Source organism: Myodes glareolus, chromosome 25 (genome assembly GCF_982192425.1).
Source record: "Myodes glareolus chromosome 25, mMyoGla1.1, whole genome shotgun sequence".
Lineage (NCBI taxonomy): Eukaryota > Metazoa > Chordata > Mammalia > Rodentia > Cricetidae > Myodes > Myodes glareolus.
In genome coordinates this window covers 46,592,561-46,603,519 of record NC_142050.1, presented here as the reverse complement: position 1 = coordinate 46,603,519, position 10,959 = coordinate 46,592,561, and the positions used below count along the sequence as shown (strand labels likewise).

The window sequence follows — 10,959 nt, the reverse complement described above, 5'->3', positions numbered from 1 at the left end:
CCTGCTGTTTCTGGAACCAGTTGGTGGAATGCCAGAGCCCAGTTTGGGGGCTGGGTCCAGTGATTGTCTGGAATGCTCTCACTTGTGCTGATATTGCTCTTGGTGTTATCTGTTTTTGGATTCTCTGCCACTTTATGTGGCAACCCCACGTATTGCACATTGTCACTCAACAAGTGTTGCTCGGGCTGTCTTCCGGTAATCAGGAAGTGCCCCAAGTCTGGCTGCAGATTCTGCAGAAGTCATGAGGGATCGCTACAATGGGCAGCTGTCCTGGTATAGAGAGCTGGCCTAAGACAGGGATTAAGGCCTCTTGTAGATGGGTAAGAGTCTCTATCTGGGAAAGTCCTAAGACAAGGCTCTCGTGCTTTTAAAATGAAAAGGGGGGAATTGTTTGGTCCATTGAGAACAGGCCTTCTCACCCCCACTAGATCTGTTTTGCACTCTTGTGGTTGGTTGTTCCAAAACCAGGAACAAAAACAGAACAATCTGTTGTTTTCAACAATGTTTCTAAGGATGTTTACCCCTAAGCCATGTGACTTAAGGTGATGAGATTCCTGCATTTGTTGGCTTGGCCTCCCCTGCTGAGAGCTATGTATACTCTGTGAGAAAGTAGAATAAAGGCTTGTCTGCAGAACCTGAAGTTGTGTTCTGTGTTAATCCCGATGTCCCTCACCCAGAAGAACTACAGTTGCCATCCTGGCATGGAATAGACCCTCCATGTAAGGGGCATTGCTGACCTGGAGTAGGGCAAAGGGAAGAAGTGTGGTCCAGTCCTCATCAATGTCTAGGGTTAACTTAGTGAAGGTCACATTTGTTTCTCCTCATCCTCCTTCTGCTGGACTATTCCAGAATGATTGACATGCAAGCAACAGGTGTCCCCCAAAGGGAACTTGTCTATGATCTAGCATTATCAGGCTATTTAGGGGGCAGGGACAATGTACTCTTTTCTGTAACTGTTTCCAGCTAAAATCAGTGTAATGGTTATCATGGTCCAGGAAGGCTGAAAGGCTAGTCAAAGTCTGAGCAATGGAGCATTTATCAGATGCCTCTGATTAGCTGTTCCAGGTGAAGGGACAGAGAGCAGTCACATCAGCTGGACTGGTTCATGTCAGCTTTCAGCAAGTCCAGAGCTCAGTAGTCTGCAGGAGCTCCTGGGTGGTGTCTTTTAAATCTGCTAAAACAAAACCAGACCAAGGACAAGTTAAAAATTTAGGAGTTTAAAAGAGAACCTTATATGTTTCAGGACTTTTACTTATCTGAAGTGTCTTTGAGCTGTGACAGATGGATTCAAGCCTTGTGACTTTCTGGACTCCCTAATCTCTCACAAATTTTTAATTTATCAAAGGAGATAAAAGTTCTAGTAGCCGTTTCATTGCACTGAAATCCACATTGTAGAAAAAGCAGTTAACAGGTGCCTGTAAAGAGCTGGGACAGATTTGGGGACATAACAAAAGTATGGCTTTGGGTTAGCCTGATGCAAAACACCTTTATGTTTGTCAAGGGACACAGCAAAAGGTAATCGGTTTATCAGGAGACATAGCAAGAGCGTGGCTTTGGGTTAGTGTTGGAGCCACATTTATTATACAGTAATGTACAGCTGAGAAATTCTTAGACCCACAAGTATACAACTTATGAGGAACTTGTTTGCAGAGCTGCAGGAACACTTGTCTTTTGGATGAGTCACTGTAATTTCTAAAAAATCTTGTGAACTTGTGGCATTTCTTTCTTCAAAATGGGATTCATTCCAAAATACCTCAGCAGTGTAACTTCCTCCTGCACAGGCAACAGAATGACCTTCCATGAGACCATAGAGAAATAACATTCACTCTTTGTTCCAATAGTCAAATTTGCATAAAGTCAGTCTCTCCACAATTATTTTCATTAATAGACCAAGGAGAAATTTCAAAAAGATAGGGAGACACCCTTTCCAGACAAACACATCTTTCTTTAGATTCTTTAGTAACTTTATCTATAATTTGGAATGCCAAGTATTTCCCCTTGGTCAATGGCTCATCCTGGATAGTGTCACCTTTTCCAGGAGCACTCATTTGGCATACTCTACCCTTTGAGTGTGTGTGTGTGAGAGAGAGTATGCGTGTGCATGCACATGCATGTGTGTGTGTGTGTGTGTGTGTGTGTGTGTGTGTGTGTGTGTGATTCTGAGTTGCATATTGATATCATTGTTTTTGCATATGGAATTTTTCTTAGCCACATCCGTAAAAAGTATAAAGTTGGAGAATATTGCCCTTCTCTTTTTTCTGCTTCTTTGAGAAGAATAAAGGACAGGCAGAGGCAATGTACTGAGTTGATTTATTTCGTTTACCTTCAGATTCAAGTAGCCATGTTATTGCACAATTTAAAAAAATCTTAGCTGGATCCTGAGAAGTTTAATGCGAATAAACCTCAATAGGTTAGCCTGATAAAAAAAACACATTTAATTCTACATTTAGAGACAACCAAAGGAAATTTAAAATCTCGAACTTATGACTGAAAAACAAGTAGTCAGTGCTCTACTATGTTATCAGAACTCTGCTGACCAATGCTAAAATTCTGTATCTTTGAAATATTAGTATAACAATATAACTTTATAGCTTGTATTTTAATATTTTAAGTTTATTTTCTGAGACCCCTAGAACTTAAAGTTTTTACATCCTTAGACCTTGCATGGACTTTGAACTAATTTTTAAATAGCTTACCAGAGACATGGTTAATATGAAGCAAGACAAACCTGTTTGCCTTTTCTTAACAAGATACCTAGAATCTTTAACTAACTAATGAATAACTAATGAACTAGCATAGTGGCTGTAGCCTCGGGGGAAGGAGCTGATTTGCTGTTGCTGCCCAACTGACAAAGCTACAGTTAGCTTAATTGTCAATGTAAGAGATCTGAGAAGGACTCACCAAAATGACAGAGACTAGTCCATAGTCCTTTACCCAGACAGTTATACCAGGCTCCTGTGGTCTCCATGACATGGAGGGCAGAGGTACTGAGGAGTCCAGGAATATGAAAATTTGTATGCCAATAGTCCATATGCATATTTCTAAGAGTATAGGGGCTTATGGTTGCCTTAAATAAGCCACATGACACTTTTTGCCATACACTCTTCGTGGAAATGTAAAAGACAATTTAAACAAACCCGTCTCTGTAAACATCTTGAACTAACAATGTGTACTGTAGGTTGTAAATCCTTGCAGAAAGATGCACTCTCCAGGGGACATGAACAATGACTGTAAGAGCACAAAATCGACAGCAATAACTTCTGACCCCAGGAATGCACTCCCACACATCCCACACATAATCTTTTGCTATAAAAGGATGCTTATGGCTCCTTCCCTGGGTCACAAGCCTGATTTTTGCCCGTGGCCCTAACTAGTTATAAGTTTTAAACCCACAGTGTTTGAATGAAGTTTGCTTCTGGTTAATAGACTTTAGTAGTCTGATTCCCATTATTTGTGCAACCCCAGATCCTAGCAGTACCAGGTGAGCAGTCTTGTCTGCCAGACCCAGAGGATGAGAGGTTTTCTTGTCAGCCTCAACTTGTCTAGGCAAAGTGGGCCATCAGTTCTCCAGTGCCTGCTTGTCTGTGATTTGGGAAAAGCCCTGGTTGAAGGGAGAGATTGGGGCAGTCTTTCCCAGTGGTTAGTTTATGACCGTCCAGGTAGAATTGTTCATTGCTGTGTCCATTGTCTTTTTGGAGATCTTGTGGATCACTGCTAGGATCTGAGAGTCTGTCTGTTATATAAATGTAAATATCCAAATTCCACATTCAGCAAATCTCTGGCAGTTTGAGGACCTGAGTCAAAACACCTTCATTTATTCTTAGTTATTTGTTATAAGCAATACCTTGAAAACATTTGAGAGATTAGATAAATTTTTCCTGTACTTGATTACATTAGTACTTAGCATGATTTATAATTATAGTTTTGGTAATCTCAAGGCTTAATAATCTTTAACTGTTTATAATTAAAATAACAATTTCTGAATTAAAGCTCTTTCTGTATCAAGATAAGACTTTGAATTTATAACATAGTCTACAAAGGGACTGGGAATTTTTTTCCTGATCCTTTTAGAGTGTATAATTATAAGATATAAGTTTTTGTATGATTCAGTTTGCCAAAATAGTTACAGCTTAACAAGGAAGTTAGACAAATCTTTAAACCCATTTTTGTTAACTTGAATGGGCTTTAAGTAAGGAGAGACATTTTCTAATCCAATAGGTTTCTTTTTTTGTGGTGCACTGTTATGTATTGTCTGACATGCAGGTGATTCAAGGCCCATAGGATGAGAAATTGTTCCAAGTGTAATAGTCTGCTCTGTCCCATTAAGAGACAAGCCATGTCAACCCCCCCATCCTCTGAGGCAAGCTGATCTTCAGCTTCCAGCCAGGGTCTGTTCTCTCTCTTGAAGAGGCATTTTCTGTCTCTCCCTTCTCCTCACTTCTCCCCTTCACCCCTCTCTTTCTCTCAGCCTTTTTCTTTGTTCTTCTCCCCTTCTGCACTTTCTGCTCCATACCCATTAAATAAATATCCAACCTCACTATTCATGGTGTTCCTATCCATCTGTCTCTCACCTGCCACGTGGCTCCCTGCCCAGGACCAGTCATCTTTAGGGACCTGCAGAGTGGTCTCATGGCATGCCCATCTCTCTGTCTCTCCTCATGGGACTGGCTGCCCAATCGGGCTCTCTCACCTACCACTGGCTCCCTGCTTTGGAATTGCTGCCCCTCGTGGCCCACTGCAGCAAGTCCCTTGGGGAACTGGGGAACTGCTCCATCCCTGCCTGGGACTGGCCGCTCTTTGGATCCCCAATCTGTTGCCTGCTGTTACTTTGGGACATGCAACATGGTCTTGAGTCCAGCTGCCAGCTGCAGCCACTTGGGGACCTGTAGCAGTTTGACTTAATCCATAACACCAAGTTATTTGTCAGACTGTTTCAGGTCAACTTCTTATTGCATCATAAGATAGAAACATCCCAGTTCCTGTTGCTTATTTGTTGTGCCCCTAACTTTAGTTGGCCAGTGACTACACTGAGTCTCTGGCATTCCAGTATAGTTTTGAGCCTTCCTCAGTGTGAGCTTTTAAGCAAAAAAGCCATGTTTTGAGCTGACATATTTCATTTAACATGTATGGTTAGTCATAAGCAGAACTAAAGGGAATAAAAAAAGGTTAGCACATTTGAATAATTGCCCAGATCTATAGACAATGATGAATTATGTCTTTGCTTTAAGAGTTGCTTGTGTAGCCTTCTGATTATTAATTTCATGTTCAAATTTTAAATTAACTTTTTGTCACAAATACTGCAGATTTTTAACCATATCCAGTAATTTATAAGCCAATCATTTCTCAGCTGCTGTGCTCTTGCCTCTTCTGCCTGCCAATATGTGACCCACACATAGAAACATTAAAAGCAAGCCTGGGCCTGAAAAAGGGTGGACCATAACCCAATCCCAGAGCCAGCTTTTCAATTAAACTGAACAGAACAAAACAACTATAATATTACTCAAACCCAGTTGACATTTAAGTTCCTATTACATTAGTTCTAGTGGCCAGATTATCCAGATATAAATTCTGAGCCTGGGCATCTGGGTGCTGTGTACCCATATTTCACATAAAATAATTTACAGGCAGGTTCACTGGCCACTAGGCAGATGCAACCCTGCTAAACAAGTAAGACAGTCACCTAACAAAGGCCAGGATGTGTTGCTCCTTTCTTCTTTGTTAGAAATGTAGATCGCCTGGGGAGAGGTGTTTGCCAAAGCTGGTGACTAAGTTGCAGGTGTTTCCCTAGCCCTGCATCCCCTGGAAAGAGAATATTAATGAACTTCCACCTTGGTTTACCTGGGGGAAAAAGGCGTTTTGTAAAGTAAATGCAGGGCGATCTTCGGGATGGAGGAAGCCTAAAATGCCCTTCTATGATGACTGTGTAAACTGTGTCTTGCTGATTTCTCAGGCCTCCCTACTTGTCAAGATAGGGAAAGATAGTTTCTACGTTGGGGCCTATGGGCTCTGACAGTTGAGAAAGTAAAAGCTGAGCTGTAACCCAGACACAGAACACAGCCAACTCATATATTCAAGATCAATCAGACACAAATATGCAGTGGCCAAATTCATGTATTCAAGACAGACAGACAAACCATTTCTTCCTTCCAGTTGTAACTTCAAGGGGATAGCACAGAATCTATTTCCCATGGTGTTGTAGTAGAAGTGGCTGCCTACTTCCCTGCTGAAAACTGGGCTTTTAAGCTGCCCATGGGCCCCAAATTGTGGGCTCCAGTCTCAGTTTACAGAAGTCAAAGTGTAGTCTGAAAGACCCCCGATATTGGAAGACTCTCCCTCAAGCCTCGGGATAACGCGATCCCTCCCCCCCCCCCCCCAGTAACTCATGAGAGACCATCCTTGCTGCAATCACATGAGGTTTAATGACAAGACAACAATACAGGAACCAGTGCACTGGGGCTGAGACTCATAACCCACGCAGGGAAAGAGTTGGGCCCCGAGTGACCGGGAGAAGTAGTTTTTATAGGAAGACACCACACAGCCCAGTAATCCGAAAAGGGGGGCAGGGAGGGTGTCACAGAAAATTTCAAAAATTCCAGTGATGATTACAAGGGGGCAACCCCCTGCTTCTCAATATCATTCTCAAGGTCATAATCAGCTAGTTCCTATTCTAAAAATACCAATGATAATTACTAGGGGATGTTAATAACTAGGGGGAGATCTCCCTGTTTCTCATCCTCTCAAGATTACAATCTACCTTTATCTTCAGCTAGTTCCTGAAACCCTGAAACTGGCTAATCCCAGATTTCTGATTCTTCTCTTTCTGCTAGATTTTTGGCTCTATTTTCCTGCTAGGGGGATCTGGATTTATCCAGATCTTTCATAGTCGTCCAAGAGTAGCACAATCTCTTCGAATTCTCTCTCTCTCTCTCTCTCTCTCTCTCTCTCTCTGTCTTCCTTTCTTTTTTAAATTTTTGACATGCAGTAGTATGAGATCTAGGGGCATAAGAGAAGTTGAGGTAGTCTGTCCCATAATCTCAAACTATAATACAAGACAGAGACCAACAGAGAAAAGCAACATCAACTGAACAATGAGAAAGAGAAACTGAATGCAGACAACAGATTCAAATGAATGAATAAGACAGATGAGACAATAAGACAAAGAGAAAAGACTGACAAATAGGACAAATAAGACATCATTCAATAAAGACAGGATCCCTGTTCTTGTGACCTGGGATCCAGGTCTAAGCCAGGGAACCCTGAGATCCTGCTCCACCTTGGACACTGATCCCTGGACACTGCACCTCCCTGGACAGATGTAGTCTCTCACACAACTACAACTAGAACCCCCTGGGCAAGACAGGCTTCCATCCTTTTCCCTGGACTCAAGGAGTGCTACCCTGTCTGGCCTCCTTATTGAGTCCAAACCCTGGCACCAAAATCTTAACAACATCCTGAGGACTCTGACTTTGCCTATTGGACATCTAGATTCTGATCCACAATTGGCCATCTTAGTACAGCTTCCAACTGTTAACCTAGCCTGTTATATGCCACAGGAAGAAGGGAGACACTTCAGAGTACAAACATCTTAATATCCGTCCATAAATGGGTCACAGATCGATCAGGGATTCAGGACAAAGAAACAGGAGTCTTGATAACCCTGAAAGCCCATAGCAGGAGCAGAAGCAGGGTGGATGAACAAACACAACAACCATGAACCTATGTTGCTAAGATACCTTATAGTTTTCTGTTCCTTGGATGAACTCCTTCACAGAAGCAGACAGGCATCCTTTTCTGACCAGACAGATTCAAGTTTTTCCCTTATTCTCTGGGCCTGCTGTAAACATGGAGAGGGGTTTTCATGCACAGAAACACTTGATTTTCCTCAACACAGGATTCTAAAACCTGTGTAACATGATGGGCCGGCTTGTTGGGGTATCTGTCCCGCCCAGTGCTCCACAGCCGGCAAGCCCCAAAGGAAAATCAATGACACAGAGATCTCTATAAGTTATAAAGCTGATTGGTCCATTAGGTCAGGCTACTTATTAGCTCTTATAACTTATGTTACTCCATTATCCTTATCTATATTAGCCACATGGGCTCAGTACCTTTCTCAGTGTGACAGCTTACATGTTGCCTCTTCAGTGGTCTGTACAGGAATGGCTGAGGGACCTTCCTCCTCCGTAGCCTTATTCTATTCTCATTGCCCCACCTCTACTTCCTGTCTGGTTGACCCACCTATACTGCCTGCCTGGCCAATCAGCGTTTTATTAAAATATGATTGACAGAATACAGACAATTCTCCCATACCATTTCCCTCTTTTTTTTTTTAAACAAAGGAAAATACCCATAGTCCATTTGTTGGGAATGTGGGCATAGTATTTCAGGCTACTTCCTGTTGGTTGGCGGCGCTGATGATCTTATGGGGACCTAAAGAAAATTTAGAGTTATAATCAAGTCCTGACTGGAGTATCTTGTGAGTCTTGATTATCTCAGGCAGCAGTCTTGAATCTGTTCTGGATGTAGAATTCAGACATCTGGGCCATCTGTTCCTGTTGGAGATTTCTCAGGTGGCCTTCCTTGATCATATTGGATTTTTCTTAACTGAGAATGAATCCACAACCTCTCATTCTGTGTGGAAACAAAAGCACAATCTCTTCTCCAAAGTAACAAACCTTTTTTTTTTAACAGACTTGAATAACTTTTATTTTTTATTGTATAAAAACCCTTATGTGGTAGCCACAGCTGGAGCCTAGGTCCTCTGAACAGAGACTCTGGTGTGGGTTTTCACTAGGTGGTCAGTGAATTTCTGATAAGGAGACTTTGTGAACACAGTCTCTTTCCAGAGGTCGGGGGTCAAGTAGCTGTAGGTCTTAGAGATGGCATCAAAGGTGGCCTTTGGCAAAGTTGCCCAGGGTGGCAGTGCAGCCCCTGGCTGATGTGTAGCAGTCATCAATGCCAGCCATCATCAGTAGCTTCTTGGGCACAGGAGCAGAGACTATGCCAGTGCCTCTGGGGGCAGGAATGAGACGCACCAGCACAGAACCACAATGGCCTGTCACTTTGCAAGGCACAGTGTGGGGCTTGCCAATCTTGTTCCCCCATTATCCTCTCCGCACAGGTACAATGGAAAGCTTGGCCAAGATGATGGCCCCTCAGATGGCAGTGGCTACCTCCTTGGAGCATTTAACACCGAGACCTATGTGACCATTGTAGTCCCCAATAGCGATGAAAGCCTTGAACCTGGTCCGCTTGCCTGTCCTAGTCTGATTCTGTACGGGCATGATCTTCAGAACCTCATCCTTTAGGGATGCTCCCAGGAAAAAGTCAATGATCTCGGACTCCTTAATGGGCAGGGAGAACAGGTAGATCTCCTCCAGGGACTTGATTTTCATGTCCTTAACCAGGCGGCCCAGCTTGGTGACGGGAATCCACTCCTTGTCTTCAGCTTTACCTCCGCGAGCCCCGCAGCCTCGGCGACGGCCTCGACCACGGCCGCGGCCCCTCAGACCTCTACCTCAGCGGAAGCCACCACGGCCTCCTAATCCTGGGCCCCCAGGGCCTCCGTGCCCTCCTGCTACACCGGTGTCATCCGCCATTGGTGTCTTCCAGAAGAAGAAGAAGCAGTAACAAACCTTTTGATATTCCTATAAAGGTACAAGAAGCATACAGAACACTGAATAGACTGGATCAAAAACAAAAATCCCCTCACCATATAATAATCAAAACACAAAACATTCAGATTAAAGAAAGAATATTAAGAGCTGCAAATAAAAAGGTCAAGTAACTTATAAAGGTAAACCTATCAGACTTACACCGGACTTCTCTATGGAAACCATGAAAGCCTGAAGGTCCTGGATGGAGGGACTGCACAAAATTAGAGAACATGAATGCAAGCCCAAACTACTATACCCAGCCAAGCTATCATTCACTATAAACGGGGAAAACAAAATATTCCAGGATAAAAATAAATTTAAACAATTCATACCCACAAATCCAGCCTTATAGAAAGTAATAGAAGGAAAATCGCAACCCAAGGAATACAACATTGCCAACACTACCTACGATAACTCAGATATCTAGCAACCCTCCACAAGCACAACTCAAAGAAGGGAAACATACAAACTCTACTACACACAAAAAAAATGACCGGAGTCAACAACCAATGGTCATTAATATCACTTAATATCAATGGACTCAATTCACCTATAAAAAAGATTTGATACAAAACAGGATTCAACATTCTGCTGTTTACAAGAAACACACCTCAACCATAAAGATAGACATCTACTCAGAGTAAAGGGTTGGGAAACGGTTTTCCAAGCAAATAGACCAAAGAAACAAGCGGGTGTGGCCATTCTACTTTCTAACAAAATTGACTTCAAACTAAAATCAATCAGAAGAGACGGAGATTGACATTTTTTACTCATAACAGGAACAATTCATGAGAAGGAAGTCTCAATCCTGAATATCTATGCCCATAATATAAAGGCACCCACATATGTAAAAGAAACACTTTTAGAACTCAAGTCAGTCATCAAACCACACACACTAATAGTAGGAGACTTAAACACAGCTCTCTCACCAAAGGCAGGTCAATCAGATAGAAACCTAACAGAGAAATAAGAGAATTATTGGAGGTATTGAATCAAATGGACTTAACAGACATTTATAGAACATTCCAACCAAATAGGAAAGAATATACCTTCTTCTCTGCAGCTCATGGAACCTTCTCAAAAACTGACCACATACTTGGTAACAAAGCAAACTTCCACAGATACAAAAAAATATTAGTAAACACCTGTGTCTTGTCAGATCACCATGGATTAAAATTAGAATTCAACAACAATGCTACCCCCAGGAAGCCAACAAACTCATGGAAGCTGACCAGTCAACTACTAAATCACCCCTGGGTCAAGGAAGAAATAAAGAAAGAAATTAAAGTATTCCTTGAATTTAATG

General features: G+C 42.4%; 1 pseudogene; it reads right to left on the bottom strand.

Moving 5' to 3' along the window:
• Positions 1 to 8,710: 8,710 nt before the first annotated feature.
• LOC148117922 (small ribosomal subunit protein uS5 pseudogene) lies at positions 8,711 to 9,596 on the bottom strand (annotated as a pseudogene).
• Between the last annotated feature and the right edge of the window lie 1,363 nt (positions 9,597 to 10,959).